Raw genomic sequence first — 23,311 nt, 5'->3', positions numbered from 1 at the left:
TGCTGATGCTACGCACCAGAGCGTGGTTTGTAGGCTTTTCAGTGAAGGGCCTGAATATAATTTAAACTTACAGCGCGAGAAGGTGGGAGAGTGATATATAAGAGTGACAAAAAAGCCTGGCATCTTGGGATATGGTGCATAGATACGAAGCAATTATCATTTTTGATAAAGGGGTGGGGGTGGGGATATAGTTCTTTCTTTCAGAGCAAAGTTGAAAAAGACGTTGACTGATGAGATGGGCGTTGTGATATGTCAACTGTGAGATCATTGCATGCCCCGCTGACTGTAAGCATTTGACAGCGCTGTCGCTGTGATGTAGTGCAATACAAGTGTATCACTGCACCAAGTGAAGACGTGGCACCAGTACTGAAGTTCTTGGCTCGAGCTGTGACATGACATGGTGGCCTTTGCTTTAAACATGGGTCAGCAATTCATTAAAACAACTGGGTGTGAAAAGTTCCCAATATTCATAGGGCACAGCACTAACACGACCTCATTTTCCACAGACATGAACCAGTGTGCTCGCGCTACAGACTCCGTACATACAGCTGTAATTTGCTTTGCAGACAGCTATCAGGCTGCGCGGTATACCTGGCAGGACTGCGAAAATTTCAGGTTTTGCTAAATGATAATGTGATGATATGCAAGGATAAACCCATTCAGTGGAGAGTGTCTTGCAGCTTTCAGGACTGAATGCAGAATGAGTCAGGATGGATGCCCTGATGACTATGAAGATGTCATCATGGGAAAAGCCCGTGTATGGGGTGCTGCTTTGGTCACAAATAACTCTCCACTTATGAATGATTATGCGGGATTTATCGGAGAACTACATTTGGTATTCCACCATCCCTGTCAGGGAAGGCTCTGCGGGCAATCACTTTTGTGCCTGAGGCAGGGATTGAGCTCCACGGCCAACTATGCCATGGAATTCCGGACCTTAGTTGCAGGAACAGGCTGGAATGAACCCATGCAGATTGATGTGTTCATGAATGGGCTGCGGGCTGACCTACAGGCGGAGCTAGCATGTAGACAGGAGGGGAACACCCTAAATGAAGTGGTTCACCTAGCCATAACGTATGACCGACTCCTGCAGGAAAGGCGGCGGTGTGTGCAACGAGAGGCTACGCAACAAACAGGGGCTGGACCCGCCCGACAAACCGACATGCCTGTGGAGCCCATGCAGCTGGATGCAGCCGGGCTACAGCGAAGAGGAAGAGGCGACAGTAGGATGAGTTGTTCTTCCTCTCGTTCCCTGTTTAAATTACCAGTTAAGGTATCGTGCAAAGGCTGTGTACTGTCATCTTATGCCCTAGTGGATTCGGGAGCTGCAGGGAATGTCATGGACTGGGGCTTTGCGAGGAAGCTGGGTATCAAGCCCATTGCTCTACCCTCCTCGCTAAGCATACAGGCCCTGGGTGGGGGTCCGGTCGGCCCATGATACATCACCCAAGTAACTTCCCGGGTTCTCCTTGTCAGCTGGGAGGGGCATACAGAACGCATCAGTTTCTTCCTCCTGCCTGGCCTGTCTCACTCTCACTCTAGGTTTGCCTTGGCTGCGTGCGCACAATCCACAGATGCTGTGGATGAAAAACCAGATCCTGCAGTGGGCACCGTCCTGCTATCGGAGGTGCTTCCCAAACAAGGCAGTACCCCTCCAGGCTACTTCAATAGAAAGCCCTGAAGCTGATAGGTAGGTGCCTATTCCTTTAGAGTACCAGGACCTGGAGCAGGTCTTCAGCTCCAGCAAAGCCACTCGGCTTCTACCGCATCGAGACTGGGACTGCGCTGTAACACTCAAGGAAGGAGCGGTGCCCCCTCGGTGCAGGATCTACCCCCTCTCTCAGGAGGAGCAGCAGGCTATGGGACAGTATATCAAAGAGGTGCTGCAACAAGGGTATGTCTGACCCTCGACCTCTCCGGCATCAGCAGGGGTCTTCTTTGTAAAGAAGAGGGACGGGGGCCTGAGACCTTGTGTGGACTACCGAGGACTCAACAAGCTGCTGGTACAAGCAGCACTTGAAAAACTGAGAGGGGCCAGGTATTTCACGAAACTGGATTTACGCAGCGTATGCAACCTAATCCGGATCAAGGACAGAGATGAATGGAAAACAGCCTTCAGCACCTCCACGGGCCACTATGAGTGTTTAGTTCTGCCGTATGGTCTTGCAATGGCCCTATCGATTTTCCAGGTCTACATTAATGAGGTTCTTAGGGAGTTTTTGGGAAGATCCGTCGTCGCCTATATCGACGACATTTTGATCTATTCCCCCTCCCGGAACCAACATGTGCGTGACGTGCGGGCCATGCTACAGACCTTGTTAGTGAACCAACTGTATTGCAAGGCTGAGAAATGCAAATTCCACTGCAAGGAGGTCGACTTCTTAGTGTTCACTATTCAACAAGGGAGTGTGAGTATGCAACCAGGCAAGATGAAGGCGTGGCCAAGGCTGCTTACACCCAAAGCACTACAATGCTTTCTGGGCTTCGCCAACTTTTATAGGAGGTTTATTAAATCCTTCAGTTCATTGGTAAGGCCCCTCACAGACCAGCTGCAGGGACCTGTGCGAAGGATCAAGTGGACTCAGGAGGTCGACAAGGCCTTCGAGGAGCTCAAGAACACCCTCACAACCGCTCCCGTCTTGCAACAACCGGACCATGAGAGAGCTTTCTTGATAAAGGTAGATGCCTCCAACATGGGAGTGGGCGCAGTACTTTCACAACACACGGGAGAGAGAGGCGGCCTGTGTCCCATCGCTTACTTCTCTGCTGAGCTCAGCTTCTGAGAGAGGAACTACAGGGTTGGGCACCGTGAGCTCCTGGCTATGAAGCTCACTTTCGAGGAATGGAGGCACTGGCTTGAGGGAGCAAGACACCCATTCACAGTTTATACTGACCATAAGAACCTAGAATACCTCCAGACCACCAAGAGACTAAATGCCAGGCAGGCGAGGTGGTCAATCTTCTTCTCCCGGTTTCAGTTCACGTCACCTACAGGCCGGGAGAGAAGAACACCCGAGTGGATGTGCTCGCCCAACAATACACAGCAGAAGCATGGCCCACAAGCTCAGAGCCGGTTTTCTCACCCACCTGCTTTTTGGCGTCCCTGGAATGGGAATTGGACCAACAGATCAAGGCTGCTAATCCTCATCCACAATGTCCTGCCAATCGCCTGTATGTCCCCCCAGCACATCGAGGCGTACTTATCACGTGGGCACACACATCCTTGGGGACGGATCACCCAGGCGCAGCCCACACCGCGCAACTGATCGGAGCACATAATTGGTGGTCTGCTATGCCCAAAGACATAGTGAGGTATGTGGCTTCCTGTCCCGATTGCGCATGCAGCAAGATGCCTCTGGCAGGGAAACTCTTCCCCTTGCCTACACCCCACTGACCATGGTCCCACCTAGCAGTGGACTTTGTAACCGACTTACCAGTCTCTGAGGGCAACACCATGATCCTGAGTGTCGTGGATCGGTTCTCAAAGATGGTTCGATTTGTCCCTTTGGTAGCCATGCCCACCGCATTAGAGATGGCTACTTACTGTTCCGCCAGGTCTTCAGACAATTCGGTCTACCTGAGGACATCGTTTCAGACCGAGGTCCCCAATTTATATCACAGGTATGGAAGGAACTACTGGGCAAGCTTAACATCACGGTTAGCTTGACGTCTGGTTACCACCCCCAGGCCAATGGGCAGGTGGAACGAGTTCACCAGGAGCTGGGTAAGTTCTTGCGCCTCTATTGTAACCACCACCCAGAGAAACAGAGTACATATCTCCCATGGGCAGAATACGCGCAGAACTCCATACAACACACGGGAACTGGTCTCACCCCCTTTGAGTGTGTTCTAGGCTACCAACCGCCTCTCTACCCCTGGAATGTCCCTACATCGGACCAGCTGGCGGTGGATAGATGGTGCCGGGAGAGCGAACAGACCTGGGAAGAGACATACCAGAACCTACGTAGAGCGATTGCTGCCTACAAGAAGAAGGGTGACCAGAAAAGAGTAGAAACCCCCAAGTATGAGATCGGGCAGAAGGTGTGGGTCTCTACCAGGGACGGCCGTGCAGGTGCCACAGGCAAGCTCGAGGCAAGGTATGAGGGCCCCAATTCCACTACTGGCCGGGTTAATGAGGTAACCTACAGAGTGGGCCTGACGGGGAGTAGTTGGGTTTCCTGGGCCTTCCACGTATCCTTGCTGAAGCCCGTGGAGGAGGGGGATTCCCTGGATGTCCCTCCCCCGCCTCTGGAGACAGAGTTGGGCCCAGCATGCAGGGTGCGTTCTCTGCTGGACTCCTGTAGGAGGGGGAGGGGCTTCCAGTACCTTGTGGACTGTGAGGGATACGGCCCTGAGGAGCGCTGTTGGGTCCCGGCCTCCCAGATTTTGGACCCCGACCTCATTGCCCCGTTCCATAGGTGGCGCCCGCAGAGGTTTGCCCCGGGTCGGCGGGGTCGGCCGCGGGCCAAGGGCCGGACGGGGCCTTTGGGGGGGGAGGAGTTCTGTCATGGTTGGCTGGTCCCCTAAAGGGGGGGACACGCCCCTGCCAGACCAGGACCGTGTCACTCACTTTCCCCGTTCGCAATCACGTGTCTTCTGACAGGAGACACCTGGGTCTCATTTACCTGTATGTGTATTTGTACACCCACAGGTTCGGAGGGATGGCGCTGCACATTATTAGTCAAACCACACAAGCCTACTGGAGAGACGTTACTCTGCTCCTGAAAAGCCACTAGACTCGGTATCGCTGCTTTGAGAGAATGGATAATAAAGATCCTGTTACTGGAACTTCGCCTCTCGCTTCATCTCTGCCACCGATGTCACACCCACAAAGCCTCGATTTAAATACCCCAACATTAGGAGCTTGTGTTGTCTTTTTTGCTGATCTAGCAATCAAAACACTACTGACAGAACGTGACATTACAATATGCAGACTTCAGTGTATTTAACTGGAAATGCCGAAACAGATTTTATTGTGTTATTCAACATTTATTAATAACTGGCAGTGGTGACTGAAATAGTTATACAGGAACACTGCAGCTATGTGTTTTTTCTTGGTCAAAGCAGGGTCACTTTCTTAAAACATGCTAGAAACATTGCCATCTTGTGGAAAAAATGTGCCTTGATCTTAAATGCTTCTTGGGTTTGCAGACAGGAAGCTGTTTTTTAATCAGGACACACTGGTCCATAAACTTCATGATCAGAAGCATTATTAATTCTATTGATCTTTCTGAATGTTAAGAGAGCTTGGATTAAGAGGTCTATAATTCCAAGCAAATTCACTTATGTACACATGCTAATGCAGTTTGATTTTATTACTTCGAGTCAAATATGTGGCTTATTAACTTACAGTTGTGCATATATTGAGAGAGAGAAAGAACATGCAACATATAAAGTCATAACATCCTCCTGTTATGCCATTACTCAGTGTGGAACCAAAGCAGTTTACACACAAAAACACTCTCAGAAGGGGGTTAATGTTCACACTACACAGAACTTGCTGATTCTGCAAGTTGAGGAATACAGCGAGTCCTCAGTCAAAAAAACGGATCGAGACATGACCTTCACCACAAGAGTAATAGGACAAACTGTGTGTGTGTGTTGCTGTATGTCTGTGTGTCGGTGGGATGCATGACAATGTGAATGACCGAAGGGTGTAAATTATGAGGGGATATTTTTCCATGAAATGAATAAGACTTCAAAGACTTCCTCTTTTTCAGGCCCATTTTAGTTTGTTTTTTAAAATATTTTTACATTTTTATTTATGAAGTTTTATTTGGGTGCAATCCAAGTCTTCTGGCATATGAGTTGAATTCTATAAGATATTTATTAATTTCATCTTAAGGGGTTTGACTGGTCCCTTTACAAAATGTAATGTTTTTATGTCTCTTTCTATCAAGAAGTTGAAACAAAATCTGTCTTAGATGACCTGCAAAATACATTTCCCCATCAAGCAGGTTTCACATTATCTCATTAGTGGTAGGTCTCTGCTGTATTTGAACAGTAGGAAAGAGGGTTCCTTTGGGAAAAATCTTATCTATGTGCACATGTATGAATGCATGAACTGTGTGTGGGTGAGCACATGCATGCATACAGACTGTAGTGAGCATTCATTTCAAAATTTGCCGTGTGATCACATGCAGTCTAAAGCGCTCATTCCTTACCTTTTCACCTGAAATCTTGTTGGCTCCATATCTCGCCCATAAATTTTGGAAGCCGAAAAAGGATCCGTGCCTGACCCGAGTGAGCCCACCTTCCCTAGCTGTATTATACACACATATAAATACATACATACATCTTACTCTCTCTTGTTATCTGTGGAACGAAATCTGCAGCAATAGTTTCATTAATTTGAAAATGAACGTTGCAGTTGAAAAACTAAATTGAAACTGAAACTTCAAGTTTTGATTTTGAACTTTGAAAAATACAACAATTTTATTCAAACTAAAAATAAGTGCAGGAAACGTTTCTGTTTAAACACAGCTTTGATTAAATGATTGAATATGATTTATTAATTCAAAATAATTCTGTTTTCACTTTTATAAGCACTTTGAGATCTTAATCTAGTTAGTACACTGAGAGCACATTATCAGACTATATTCAATATTACATTATGTTACATAATGAACTAACCTATAACTCACTTACTCTAGTTAGTACACTGAGAGCACATTATAAGACTATATTCAATATTACATTATGTTACATAATGAACTAACCTATAACTCACTTACTCTAGTTAGTACACTGAGAGCACATTATCAGACTATATTCAATATTACATTATGTTACATAATGAACTAACCTATAACTCACTTAATCTAGTTAGTACACTGAGAGCACATTATAAGAATATATTCAATATTACATTATGTTACATAATGAACTAACCTATAACTCACTTACTCTAGTTAGTACACTGAGAGCACATTATCAGACTATATTCAATATTACATTGTTACATAATGAACTAACCTATAACTCACTTACTCTAGTTAGTACACTGAGAGCACATTATCAGACTATATTCAATATTACATTATGTTACATAATGAACTAACCTATAACTCACTTACACTAGTTAGTACACTGAGAGCACATTATCAGACTATATTCAATATTACATTATGTTACATAATGAACTAACCTATAACTCACTTACTTTAGTTAGTACACTGAGACCACATTATCAGACTATATTCAATATTACATTGTTACATAATGAACTAACCTATAACTCACTTACTCTAGTTAGTACACTGAGAGCACATTATCAGACTATATTCAATATTACATTGTTACATAATGAACTAACCTATAACTCACTTACTCTAGTTAGTACACTGAGAGCACATTATCAGACTATATTCAATATTACATTATGTTACATAATGAACTAACCTATAACTCACTTACTCTAGTTAGTACACTGAGAGCACATTATCAGACTATATTCAATATTACATTATGTTACATAATGATCTAACCTATAACTCACTTACTTTAGTTAGTACACTGAGAGCACATTATCAGACTATATTCAATATTACATTATGTTACATAATGAACTAACCTATAACTCACTTACTCTAGTTAGTACACTGAGAGCACATTATCAGACTATATTCAATATTACATTATGTTACATAATGAACTAACCTATAACTCACTTACTCTAGTTAGTACACTGAGAGCACATTATAAGACTATATTCAATATTACATTATGTTACATAATGAACTAACCTATAACTCACTTACTCTAGTTAGTACACTGAGACCACATTATCAGACTATATTCAATATTACATTGTTACATAATGAACTAACCTATAACTCACTTACTCTAGTTAGTACACGGAGAGCACATTATAAGACTATATTCAATATTACATTATGTTACATAAGGAACTAACCTATAACTCACTTACTCTAGTTAGTACACTGAGAGCACATTATCAGACTATATTCAATATTACATTGTTACATAATGAACTAACCTATAACTCACTTACTCTAGTTAGTACACTGAGAGCACATTATAAGACTATATTCAATATTACATTATGTTACATAATGAACTAACCTATAACTCACTTACTCTAGTTAGTACACTGAGACCACATTATCAGACTATATTCAATATTACATTGTTACATAATGAACTAACCTATAACTCACTTACTCTAGTTAGTACACTGAGAGCACATTATAAGACTATATTCAATATTACATTATGTTACATAATGAACTAACCTATAACTCACTTACTCTAGTTAGTACACTGAGAGCACATTATCAGACTATATTCAATATTACATTGTTACATAATGAACTAACCTATAACTCACTTACTCTAGTTAGTACACTGAGAGCACATTATAAGACTATATTCAATATTACATTATGTTACATAATGAACTAACCTATAACTCACTTACTCTAGTTAGTACACTGAGAGCACATTATCAGACTATATTCAATATTACATTGTTACATAATGAACTAACCTATAACTCACTTACTCTAGTTAGTATACTGAGAGCACATTATCAGACTATATTCAATATTACATTATGTTACATAATGAACTAACCTATAACTCACTTACTCTATTAGTACACTGAGAGCACATTATCAGACTATATTCAATAGTACATTATGTTACATAATGAACTAACCTATAACTCACTTACTCTAGTTAGTACACTGAGAGCACATTATAAGACTATATTCAATATTACATTATGTTACATAATGAACTAACCTATAACTCACTTACTCTAGTTAGTACACTGAGACCACATTATCAGACTATATTCAATATTACATTGTTACATAATGAACTAACCTATAACTCACTTACTCTAGTTAGTACACTGAGAGCACATTATCAGACTATATTCAATATTACATTGTTACATAATGAACTAACCTATAACTCACTTACTCTAGTTAGTACACTGAGAGCACATTATAAGACTATATTCAATATTACATTATGTTACATAATGAACTAACCTATAACTCACTTACTCTAGTTAGTACACTGAGAGCACATTATAAGACTATATTCAATATTACATTATGTTACATAATGAAATAACCTATAACTCACTTACTCTAGTTAGTACACTGAGACCACATTATCAGACTATATTCAATATTACATTGTTACATAATGAACTAACCTATAACTCACTTACTCTAGTTAGTACACTGAGAGCACATTATAGGACTATATTCAATATTACATTATGTTACATAATGAACTAAACTATAACTCACTTACTCTAGTTAGTACACTGAGAGCACATTATCAGACTATATTCAATATTACATTGTTACATAATGAACTAACCTATAACTCACTTACTCTAGTTAGTATACTGAGAGCACATTATCAGACTATATTCAATATTACATTATGTTACATAATGAACTAACCTATAACTCACTTACTCCTATTAGTACACTGAGAGCACATTATCAGACTATATTCAATAGTACATTATGTTACATAATGAACTAACCTATAACTCACTTACTCTAGTTAGTACACTGAGAGCACATTATAAGACTATATTCAATATTACATTATGTTACATAATGAACTAACCTATAACTCACTTACTCTAGTTAGTACACTGAGACCACATTATCAGACTATATTCAATATTACATTGTTACATAATGAACTAACCTATAACTCACTTACTCTAGTTAGTACACTGAGAGCACATTATAAGACTATATTCAATATTTCATTATGTTACATAATGAACTAACCTATAACTCACTTACTCTAGTTAGTACACTGAGAGCACATTATCAGACTATATTCAATATTACATTGTTACATAATGAACTAACCTATAACTCACTTACTCTAGTTAGTACACTGAGAGCACATTATAAGACTATATTCAATATTACATTATGTTACATAATGAACTAACCTATAACTCACTTACTCTAGTTAGTACACTGAGAGCACATTATAAGACTATATTCAATATTACATTATGTTACATAATGAACTAACCTATAACTCACTTACTCTAGTTAGTACACTGAGAGCACATTATCAGACTATATTCAATATTACATTGTTACATAATGAACTAACCTATAACTCACTTACTCTAGTTAGTACACTGAGAGCACATTATAAGACTATATTCAATATTACCTTATGTTACATAATGAACTAACCTATAACTCACTTACTCTAGTTAGTACACTGAGAGCACATTATCAGACTATATTCAATATTACATTGTTACATAATGAACTAACCTATAACTCACTTCCTCTAGTTAGTACACTGAGAGCACATTATAGGACTATATTCAATATTACATTATGTTACATAATGAACTAACCTATAACTCACTTACTCTAGTTAGTACACTGAGAGCACATTATCAGACTATATTCAATATTACATTGTTACATAATGAACTAACCTATAACTCACTTACTCTAGTTAGTACACTGAGAGCACATTATCAGACTATATTCAATATTACATTATGTTACATAATGAACTAACCTATAACTCACTTACACTAGTTAGTACACTGAGAGCACATTATCAGACTATATTCAATATTACATTATGTTACATAATGAACTAACCTATAACTCACTTACTTTAGTTAGTACACTGAGACCACATTATCAGACTATATTCAATATTACATTGTTACATAATGAACTAACCTATAACTCACTTACTCTAGTTAGTACACTGAGAGCACATTATCAGACTATATTCAATATTACATTGTTACATAATGAACTAACCTATAACTCACTTACTCTAGTTAGTACACTGAGAGCACATTATCAGACTATATTCAATATTACATTATGTTACATAATGAACTAACCTATAACTCACTTACTCTAGTTAGTACACTGAGAGCACATTATCAGACTATATTCAATATTACATTATGTTACATAATGATCTAACCTATAACTCACTTACTTTAGTTAGTACACTGAGAGCACATTATCAGACTATATTCAATATTACATTATGTTACATAATGAACTAACCTATAACTCACTTACTCTAGTTAGTACACTGAGAGCACATTATCAGACTATATTCAATATTACATTATGTTACATAATGAACTAACCTATAACTCACTTACTCTAGTTAGTACACTGAGAGCACATTATAAGACTATATTCAATATTACATTATGTTACATAATGAACTAACCTATAACTCACTTACTCTAGTTAGTACACTGAGACCACATTATCAGACTATATTCAATATTACATTGTTACATAATGAACTAACCTATAACTCACTTACTCTAGTTAGTACACGGAGAGCACATTATAAGACTATATTCAATATTACATTATGTTACATAAGGAACTAACCTATAACTCACTTACTCTAGTTAGTACACTGAGAGCACATTATCAGACTATATTCAATATTACATTGTTACATAATGAACTAACCTATAACTCACTTACTCTAGTTAGTACACTGAGAGCACATTATAAGACTATATTCAATATTACATTATGTTACATAATGAACTAACCTATAACTCACTTACTCTAGTTAGTACACTGAGACCACATTATCAGACTATATTCAATATTACATTGTTACATAATGAACTAACCTATAACTCACTTACTCTAGTTAGTACACTGAGAGCACATTATAAGACTATATTCAATATTACATTATGTTACATAATGAACTAACCTATAACTCACTTACTCTAGTTAGTACACTGAGAGCACATTATCAGACTATATTCAATATTACATTGTTACATAATGAACTAACCTATAACTCACTTACTCTAGTTAGTACACTGAGAGCACATTATAGGACTATATTCAATATTACATTATGTTACATAATGAACTAACCTATAACTCACTTACTCTAGTTAGTACACTGAGAGCACATTATCAGACTATATTCAATATTACATTGTTACATAATGAACTAACCTATAACTCACTTACTCTAGTTAGTATACTGAGAGCACATTATCAGACTATATTCAATATTACATTATGTTACATAATGAACTAACCTATAACTCACTTACTCCTATTAGTACACTGAGAGCACATTATCAGACTATATTCAATAGTACATTATGTTACATAATGAACTAACCTATAACTCACTTACTCTAGTTAGTACACTGAGAGCACATTATAAGACTATATTCAATATTACATTATGTTACATAATGAACTAACCTATAACTCACTTACTCTAGTTAGTACACTGAGACCACATTATCAGACTATATTCAATATTACATTGTTACATAATGAACTAACCTATAACTCACTTACTCTAGTTAGTACACTGAGAGCACATTATAAGACTATATTCAATATTACATTATGTTACATAATGAACTAACCTATAACTCACTTACTCTAGTTAGTACACTGAGAGCACATTATCAGACTATATTCAATATTACATTGTTACATAATGAACTAACCTATAACTCACTTACTCTAGTTAGTACACTGAGAGCACATTATAAGACTATATTCAATATTACATTATGTTACATAATGAACTAACCTATAACTCACTTACTCTAGTTAGTACACTGAGAGCACATTATAAGACTATATTCAATATTACATTATGTTACATAATGAACTAACCTATAACTCACTTACTCTAGTTAGTACACTGAGACCACATTATCAGACTATATTCAATATTACATTGTTACATAATGAACTAACCTATAACTCACTTACTCTAGTTAGTACACGGAGAGCACATTATAAGACTATATTCAATATTACATTATGTTACATAAGGAACTAACCTATAACTCACTTACTCTAGTTAGTACACTGAGAGCACATTATCAGACTATATTCAATATTACATTGTTACATAATGAACTAACCTATAACTCACTTACTCTAGTTAGTACACTGAGAGCACATTATAAGACTATATTCAATATTACATTATGTTACATAATGAACTAACCTATAACTCACTTACTCTAGTTAGTACACTGAGACCACATTATCAGACTATATTCAATATTACATTGTTACATAATGAACTAACCTATAACTCACTTACTCTAGTTAGTACACTGAGAGCACATTATAAGACTATATTCAATATTACATTATGTTACATAATGAACTAACCTATAACTCACTTACTCTAGTTAGTACACTGAGAGCACATTATCAGACTATATTCAATATTACATTATGTTACATAATGAACTAACCTATAACTCACTTACTCTAGTTAGTACACTGAGAGCACATTATAGGACTATATTCAATATTACATTATGTTACATAATGAACTAACCTATAACTCACTTACTCTAGTTAGTACACTGAGAGCACATTATCAGACTATATTCAATATTACATTGTTACATAATGAACTAACCTATAACTCACTTACTCTAGTTAGTATACTGAGAGCACATTATCAGACTATATTCAATATTACATTATGTTACATAATGAACTAACCTATAACTCACTTACTCCTATTAGTACACTGAGAGCACATTATCAGACTATATTCAATATTACATTATGTTACATAATGAACTAACCTATAACTCACTTACTCTAGTTAGTACACTGAGACCACATTATCAGACTATATTCAATATTACATTGTTACATAATGAACTAACCTATAACTCACTTACTCTAGTTAGTACACTGAGAGCACATTATAAGACTATATTCAATATTACATTATGTTACATAATGAACTAACCTATAACTCACTTACTCTAGTTAGTACACTGAGAGCACATTATCAGACTATATTCAATATTACATTGTTACATAATGAACTAACCTATAACTCACTTACTCTAGTTAGTACACTGAGAGCACATTATAAGACTATATTCAATATTACATTATGTTACATAATGAACTAACCTATAACTCACTTACTCTAGTTAGTACACTGAGAGCACATTATAAGACTATATTCAATATTACATTATGTTACATAATGAACTAACCTATAACTCACTTACTCTAGTTAGTACACTGAGAGCACTTTATCAGACTATATTCAATATTACATTGTTACATAATGAACTAACCTATAACTCACTTACTCTAGTTAGTACACTGAGAGCACATTATAAGACTATATTCAATATTACATTATGTTACATAATGAACTAACCTATAACTCACTTACTCTAGTTAGTACACTGAGAGCACATTATCAGACTATATTCAATATTACATTGTTACATAATGAACTAACCTATAACTCACTTACTCTAGTTAGTACACTGAGAGCACATTATAGGACTATATTCAATATTACATTATGTTACATAATGAACTAACCTATAACTCACTTACTCTAGTTAGTACACTGAGAGCACATTATCAGACTATATTCAATATTACATTGTTACATAATGAACTAACCTATAACTCACTTACTCTAGTTAGTATACTGAGAGCACATTATCAGACTATATTCAATATTACATTATGTTACATAATGAACTAACCTATAACTCACTTACTCCTATTAGTACACTGAGAGCACATTATCAGACTATATTCAATAGTACATTATGTTACATAATGAACTAACCTATAACTTTGCCATCAAGGTTCACATTCATCATATTAACCCTAAGACATCACAGCACATCAGCTGCATATATTTAGCTAATAAATAATAACAAATAATAAATCAATTACACAACACACAACAAATACTAACACAACAACTCACTGCTTTTCATACAACACAGACTAACACAGCGCACACAGCTCTTCACAGAACACAGACTAACACAACAACTCACTGCTCTTCACACAACACAGACTAACACACACAGCTCTTCACACAACACAGACTAACAACACACAGCTCTTCACACAACACAGACTAACAACACACAGCTCTTCACACAACACAGACTAACACAACACACACAGCTCTTCACACAACACAGACTAACACAACACACACAGCTCTTCACACAACACAGACTAACACAACACACACAGCTCTTCATATAACACAGACTAACACAACAACACACAGCTCTTCACACAACACAAATTAACATAACAACACACAGCTCTTCACACAACACAGACTAACACAACACACACAGCTCTTCACATAACAGACTAACACAACGCACACAGCTCTTCATACAATGCAGACTAACACAACACAAGACAGCTCTTCACACAACACAGAGTAACACAACACACACAGCTCTTCACACAACACAGACTAACACAACATACACAACTCTTCACACAACACAGACTAACACAACGGTGAATATTAATAGACTGTGACTATTACAGCAGGACACGTCCTCAAATACATGTAAGCTGTGAATATTACAGCAGGACACGTCCTCAAAGACACATGTAGACTGTGACTATTACAGCAGGACACGTCCTCAAAAGCACATGTAGAATGTGACTATTACAGCAGGACATGTTCTCAAAGACAGTGCCCACAAAGAGGCTTTTATTGTAAAACACATTTAAAGAAGGCAAGAGGTGAGGAAACATCTCTGGTTATTCTAGGAAATATGACCTGCCACCTAAAGCTCCTGGAGCCCCAACTCCAAACCCTACACACAATAACCTAACAACATTCTGAACATTTACTTTAACTAAATGCAGTTCCATTGTTCCTGCACATGTGCAATGGCACAATTCATTATCTAATTAAGCATAACACTTAAATACCCAATTAAGCATAACATCTGACTTTCTGACCTATTCATGATCAGATAATTATGAAGTGAGAGCTTAGATACATCTTATAAATGATTACTAATATATTAATTCATGGTGAATAACACTAACTCATTAGTTCATGATTAGTTCATTAAGATCCAGCTAGACAGTAACCATGATAAATGATTACTAATATATTAATTCATGATGAATAACACTAACTCATTAGTTCATGATTAGTTCATTAAGATCCAGCTAGACAGTAACCATGATAAATGATTACTAATATATTAATTCATGATGAATAACACTAACTCATTAGTTCATGATTAATTCATTAAGATACAGCTAGACATTAAGCATGATAAATGATTACTAATATATTAATTCAAATAATAGATGCTTTTCATGTCTTTACATGTTTCAGGGGTGCTTTTTGGGTCTGGCTTAGGGTCAAGCTTAGCGTGAGCACCTGTGAGGTCACGTTTGGTACTTTCAGCATGTTCAGTTGTCCTGTGTCATTGTGCTTGTGGTAGATCTGAAAGCTGACCTGTCACAGAGGAAGCACAGCATACCAGGATTGGACTGAATAATTTGAAAATGTTTTGGTGGCTGAAAATTTAATTCATTGTGTTACCCAGTGTTTACATGCTATATTCACAGATCATCATGACTAGACTAGCTGTTGCCAGCTTTAATTTTATGGGTAGCAGAAGTCAGCATTATTTTTAAAAAATGTTTAGTAGAATATATTTCACCTGTATATTTTTGTAAAGGTTAAAAGTGTTAACTTGTAGCACAGAGACTACATTTTTTTGTGAAAATCATAATACTGGTGTATTTCTACTGCTATGATATTTGAAACAAAGAGGCAGGAGACATCCCTTTAAAGAGCTGGTCTTGGGTAGATAAAGGGGTGGAGCCTTATTTTAAAGAGCTGGTCCTGGGTGGAGAAAGGGGTGGAGCCTTATTTTAAAGAGCTGGTCCTGGGTTCCTGGAGGGCTGCATTCTCCCTTTTGGCAGGATCTCCATCTCCAATACACATAATATTTTATGTGACGTTGTTGCATTTGTATAATCGTATACGTTCCGGTGATGTAACTGGAGAATGAAGAAATATCCCGGATAGGTATGTTGAGTCTGCCCCCTAGTGGTGAAAGACGTGTCATCATGACCTTGACATAATCACTCGGGCAAGAGCCTCTAAAAGTCTAGGCACAGGTCTACAGTAGTGACTAGAATGGGCGGAGTATTCTATATCATCAAGACCCTGGAGCTGTTTCTGAACCTAACTATTAATGCCCTGCCTTAAAGTGATTTCTAAGCAAACCACAGAGCACATGTTGAATAGGAAAGTATTTTAATATTCAGAGAAAAAGCAAATTCATTAGACAATAAAGTATTAAAAATTTGTATTAAAAGTATTAAAAACTAGATAATCCATAAATCAATTTTTTAAATGAATTTTTAACTGTCACGGTACAGTCCCTCCTCCCAGATGTCTCCGTGTGTGTGTTTGTTTGTATGGCCATGCCCTCCTGGTGCGTGTACTTAAGTAGTGTGTGTGTACCTGCAGTAAAGGTGTGTGCGTGTTACTGTAGTGTTTGTACATGCAGTAAAGGTGTGTGTGTGTGTGTGTGTGTGTGTACTTGCAGTAAAGGTGTGTGTGTGTACCTGCAGTAAAGGTGTGTGTGCGTTACTGTAGTGTGTGTGTTACTATAGTGTGTGTACCTGCAGTACAGGTGTGAGTGTTACTGTCGTGTGTGCACCTGTAGTACAGGTTCGTGTTCTTGCTGGTCGGTGTACATGACAGGTACGCAACCCTCTACCCAAGAGTCTCTGACACTGGCCTGGGGTTCTGGGTCCTCCATCCACAAGAGGGCACTGCCAGCATCCTCGCCCTCATCCCTCACCACGAACATCCACTCCACTGTGGGGACGAGGGTTTTCCATGCCAGCCACACGGTAAAGGGCACCTGCTGCTTCAGGGAGGAGACCAGCAATCTGACTGGTACCAGGATAATGACAGTTATACTCAACAGAGAGGAGACCAGTAATTCACCACGTTCTGACTGGGACCAGTAAAATGACATTTACACTCAATAGTGACAGCATTAACAAACGTGAGCTTGGGGATCCCAGTGGCTGGGAACAGGTGAGGGAGACCCGAAGTCATTTTGCCCCATATATATAGATTATATATATAGATTAACAATATATATATATATATATATATATATATATATATATATATATATATATATATATATATATATATATATATATATATATATATATATATATATATATATATAGGTTAATAATATTCTCATTAATACTTTAGCTTGCGTTAAGAAAACTGTAACAGTGAGGGGAAAAAAACTAAAATCCTCCTTAAGTGGATTAATATTAAATGAAATACACATGAATTGAGGCATTTTAAAACAAAATACAAATATATAATCAATCATCTTTATAAATATGATGTTATTTTTTTTTAGCCCTAAAAGGTGCTCATTAAAACCGCCTCTTATCAAATCTGAGTCTATAAACTCTTCTCAGATCTGAATCTCAGTGTAAAACTCTTGTTCTAGAATCTTTCTCACCGAAACCGGATGCAGCGGCTCACGTGCTTCTGCAGACACACGTCACAGCGCGTGTCCAGAACACCTCCGACCTCCCCGATTACGTGCGCCACCTCCTCGTCGCCCTCCTTCAACGCGCGACAGTTGAAGCGCTTTATGAGGTTGCAGGTCACTTCTGTCCTACTCGCTCAAGGCTCCAAACCAGCGCCTGTGGAGCTGTTCCATCATCTGCCCGATAGATGGCGGTAGACGAACCACACTGGATTTTAAAGATGCGCTACGAATTCCGATGTGGTCCATGTTCTTCATATTTGGAGTCAAAAAATAAACTTTCCTGAAAGGTGATGAATACTTTAGAATTTCCCAAATAAACTAACGTGATCACACAATTTCAACTGCTTACTTACTGGAATCTCAGCTTATTTCTGCACAGCCCAGTTAATATTCTATGTTAATGACGTCTGTATTGATTGACATTATTTCTTAGAAATGTAGTGTGGCGTCTGTAAAAGATTAAGTTTGTGTTAGTATGTGTGTATAATTGGCGATCAACACTGAGGACATGAAGTGGTCTGTATGGGTGTACTTGGGGAGGGGTGATATTAACCTTTAGGTTCCACAGCAGGTGCACAACATATCCCAGTGTGCATGTTTTTGTGAATAACTTTGTAATTTAACATATATTGATATATTGGGATATATATATATATATATATATATATATATATATATATATATATATATATATATATATATATATATATATATATATATATATATATATATATATATTGATATTGATATTGGGATCTTGTGACAGTGGAATTCTTTACACTGTGCTGCATCGCTGTTATGCCACACACCTAACCAGGAGAGCTCTTGGACTAGTGTGTCAGGACTAACTGAGGGGTTTAAGATCTTTTTCTTGTGAACCGGGACTAACCAGTGGGTTAATCCCTTGGACTAGTGAGCCAGAGACAGATACAGTCATCTTTATTGAGAGGGCACATGTAATAAAAAAGCATTCTCCTTCACACAAGAAGTTTTACAGATCCAGAGTAAAACACCTCCATGTGAAAAATGCAACTAAGCACATTTTAATTCACAATTATAATTCTAAAATTTGATACAAATTAAAAAAAAGAAAAAAAAACATAAGATATCTCTATTTTTCTGTTCTAGTTTGGCTATAGCCAAACTGTTGGCTATAACAGGAGCTGCCATGGCGATAGCAGGTACCTCACGTGTGTTTCATTCCTACAGCAGTTGCTCTGGACCTCTGACAATGATCGAAGCTGTTCAAGCTCTGATAGCAAAAGATGATCAGGACAGAGTTTTGTCAATCACTTTTTATTAATCAACAACAAGACTTGTGAGGCATGATGAGATATTAGCGTATTAGACTAGTATCTTACGCATTAGACCATCCCAAACAGAATAAGAAAACCTGCTTATACTGCAGATGTCAAGATTGTTACTATATCATCCATCCAGAGTGTGTGTGTATGTGTGTGTGTGTGTGTGTGTGTGTGTGTGTGTGTGAGAGAGAGAGAGAGAGAGAGAGAGAGAGAGAGAGAGAGAGAGAGAGAGAGAGAGAGAGAGAGAGAGAGAGAGAGAGAGAGAGAGAGAGAGAGAGTAACTGGGCCTTTAAAATGGATTACATCCTGGGTCTCTGAGGAGCTTAGAGTGAGTGTAACTAGCCCATCGAGGGATAGTATTACAGATCACATTCGGAAGGCGCAAATACACACAAACAGAGGCACATGTACGCTGTGTTGCAGCGGCTGCGACGTGTCCTCGGCCTCGACGGACACGCAGGGGTGCAAATTGACATGATTGACATGTGCTCCGCCCTCTACTTTCCCCCAGGTGTTCCTGTACTCTCACCTTTCTCAAGAAAACGAAAGTATTTTTTGAACTGTCGCCATTATTGAAAATTGGGCGGATTGGCGATACGCGCGTTTAAAAATATTTCACGGTAAGTTCATTCTATTTGTTAAATGTCGATGCAGTTTAAACAACATGTTTTGTAAGTACATAGTTCTGTGTTTAAATCGTAGGTTCACCCAAAAGTGGATTAAATTTAAAGATTAAAGTCCTGGTGAAGTTAACAATACACAACTAAAATGACGGAAACTAAAATGGCGAACGCTCAATACGATCGCATATTTAAAAAATAATTGAACGGGGTCAGATATACGTTGTCAGTTATTGTAAACGTCGTAAAATCGTACCAGTTAAAACTCCTCTGGTCTAAACGTAAAGTTGCCGCTGTGATGTGTGTTTTTTTTTACAGTCATTTTTTAGTGTTGTCCACATTCTCAGTGGACAGTTCAGATTCCCTGTATAGTTCATTAGCTGTAGTGTTACCTGTAGTTAGGATGGGACGGTCGACACTGAGGTTTCTACGCTTGTTTCGAGTTTCTGAAGCGCAGCGGTTTGAAACGCTGATCCGAAGTGTGGCTCAAAACGGCCATGTCACGTGACCACAGGTGAACTAAGCTTGTGTTTCTATAGGTGTTATACAGTACCTGCTGCTCCTGGCTTTGACTGACAGTGTCTGAAACACACCTGATCATACATCTGTCTCAGTCACACACTCTATGAATGCTTATAAGTCAAGAAAACACACCCCAACCTTGAGGGGTTTTGTGAGAACAGAGAATTTGAGAGACAGATGGATTCAGTGTTGTCTAGATAGAAGGTTATTGATAGGACATATTAACTGATAGGCTAGTGAGAGACATCCAGTGAGCAGTAGTTATAGATACAGTGACATTAATATATACAAAGTGTGTGTAGAGAGAGATCCTCTGGTTTACTGACAGGAGTGATGTGCTGTATATTCACACTGTCATGACATCCCCTCCCCCAAACGTCTGTGCATGTGTGTGTGTGTTTGTTCGTCTGTATGTGTTTCACACCAGCTCCTCGTTGTGTATCGTTAATGTACGTGTATATAAGTCTTTTCTCTAAGTGTGATTGTTGTCGATGTTTAACACTCATAGCCTGCATGCTATGTCTTCATTGTTTTATGTAAATAAATGTATCGATTAGTCGCTCCCAGCTTCCATCTTCCATGTTTTCCCTGTCTTGTGTATTTCAGTTCCATGCCTTAGTTTCGTTTTCTCCGACCCTTGTTTGATTGCTTACACCTGTCCATCGTTTCTAACTTAAGTTCATGTATTTAAACGCTGCCTTGTTCCCTTAGTTTTTGACTGTTCGTTGTTGTTGTTTACTTCATTGCATTTATGTGGTTGTTTTTTTTAATTCATGCTTGTGTGTTTATTTGAATCTGTATTTCAAAGCCTTCATTTTTGTTAAGCTGTTTTGTTTAGCCTTTGTGTTTCGTAGTCTCTGTTATGCTTCACCTGTTTACCTTCGTGTATCTTAGCCCTTGTCTTGTAATCATGTATTCTCATACTCTCCGTGTCAGCTCTTTGACCCTGGACTACCTAAGGACTCTGATTTAGGATTTGCCCTTAAATTGCCACTGGAGGATCTTGGAGGGCCCTGAGTGTGGTCCCAGGCTGGACTCTGCAGAGTTCTACGGACCCACTCCAGACTACCGGGGCTGATACAGTGAGGTCCAGTATTCGGAGTCTGACTCCACAGGGTTCTACTACCCTGCGGGTTATGAGAGGAACGGGGAGTGCAACGATGTTAGTCTGCGGATGGACTCGGAGTTCGACCATGGGGAGGATCTCATAATGGCGGTGGAGGAGGTCCTCCATAGGTACCCTCCCTCGGTCAGCAAAATCACGTCTGCAGATTACAAGAGCCTGTCCCTGTCACCATGTCTGTCCCCATCACGCTGTCTGTGTCAGTCACTTTGTCCCCCTTTGTCAGTGCCTGTGTCTGTCAGTGTGTCTGTCCCTGTGTCTGTTGTCGTCCTGGTCCCTGTCCTTTCCCCGGCTGTCCTGCTTGCGCTGGCCCATGTCAGATCGCTCGGTCCTCCTGCCTTGCCATTCGGCATTGGTTTCGGGGCCGTAGCCCGATAGGCTGGCACCGGGAGTCACGCCATTGGGGAGGAACTCTGTCATAATACGGTCCCTCCTCCCAAATGTCTCTGTGTGTGTGTGTGTGTGTGTGTGTGTGTTCGTCTGTATGGCCACACCCTAGTTGGCGTTTACAGTTACTAACGAGTAGACACGTTACTCCATGTGCTCTCTGTATAGATTTAGTTTCACTTTCATGTTTTAGCATATTTCTCCTCTGGTAATACTGTTTCATATCAGCTGTACTTCCTTTGTCTATTAGTCATTGAGTTTGGGATGTTAAGTCAGTAATTTAAATGTTAGTCATGGCTACAGCATTTCTTTATCAAGTCATTTAATCAGTTCCAGAGATTCGCCACTAGATGGCACCCAAGTACCAGTTACATTGATCGTAGTATAGACATTATAATTGACTGTGTAAACCTTTTCTGTTATTGTGCATGATGTCATTTACAAACAACAATGACATTTAAAGTAATCTCTGTATTTGTGTTTTACACCACAGATTGGTGACACAGACTTGATCTCATAGCATTACATAATATTGGGTAACCTATTCTCTACTTCACAGTTCTGTAACATCAGAGTTCTTGCCTGTTATTACACTTTTGAACTCAGTATGGCTTTAAGTGTACTGGCCAACATACCAGGTTGAACACAGTTATAAAGCCAACCAGCGCCAGTCATACCAGTCCACTACAGTAGTCTACTACAGTTTTGAAACCTTGAAACAATTTTCAACACAACTGCTTCAAACATCTCAGTGTTTCACAAAGCCTCACTTTTCCCACCACCACCTATAGTGTACTGTAAATGTAGTGAACTACTGATGCACACTGATTAAGGACAAAGATACCACCACCTATAGTGTGCCGTGTATGTAGTGAACAACTGATGTACACTGATTAAGGACAAAGATACCACCACCTATAGTGTACTGTAAATGTAGTGAACAACTGATGTA

The 23,311-nt window shown here is 38.6% G+C and overlaps 2 protein-coding genes across 13 annotated transcripts in view; both read left to right on the top strand.

Annotated features, from left to right (window-relative positions):
- LOC118241338 (uncharacterized) overlaps nucleotides 1–23,311 on the top strand; it is a 198,880-nt gene that overhangs the window by 128,609 nt on the left and 46,960 nt on the right. The window lies entirely within an intron of this gene.
- LOC145657046 (NLR family CARD domain-containing protein 3-like) overlaps nucleotides 19,886–23,311 on the top strand; it is a 21,246-nt gene continuing 17,820 nt past the window's right edge. For 3 of the 7 annotated variants that reach the window (XR_014122943.1, XM_081711547.1, XM_081711578.1), the window contains exon 1: nucleotides 19,886–20,327. The gene's annotated coding sequence lies outside the window, so the exon portion shown is untranslated. Of the gene's footprint in view, nucleotides 20,328–21,785; nucleotides 22,099–23,311 lie in introns of all 7 variants that reach the window. The other 4 variants (XM_081711462.1, XM_081711643.1, XM_081711413.1 and 1 more) reach the window with 4 other exon arrangements.

The sequence above is a fragment of the Electrophorus electricus genome, chromosome 1 (assembly GCF_041902795.1).
Source record: "Electrophorus electricus isolate QZ-2024a chromosome 1, ASM4190279v1, whole genome shotgun sequence".
NCBI lineage: Eukaryota > Metazoa > Chordata > Actinopteri > Gymnotiformes > Gymnotidae > Electrophorus > Electrophorus electricus.
This window is presented reverse-complemented; position numbering and strand designations above follow the sequence as displayed.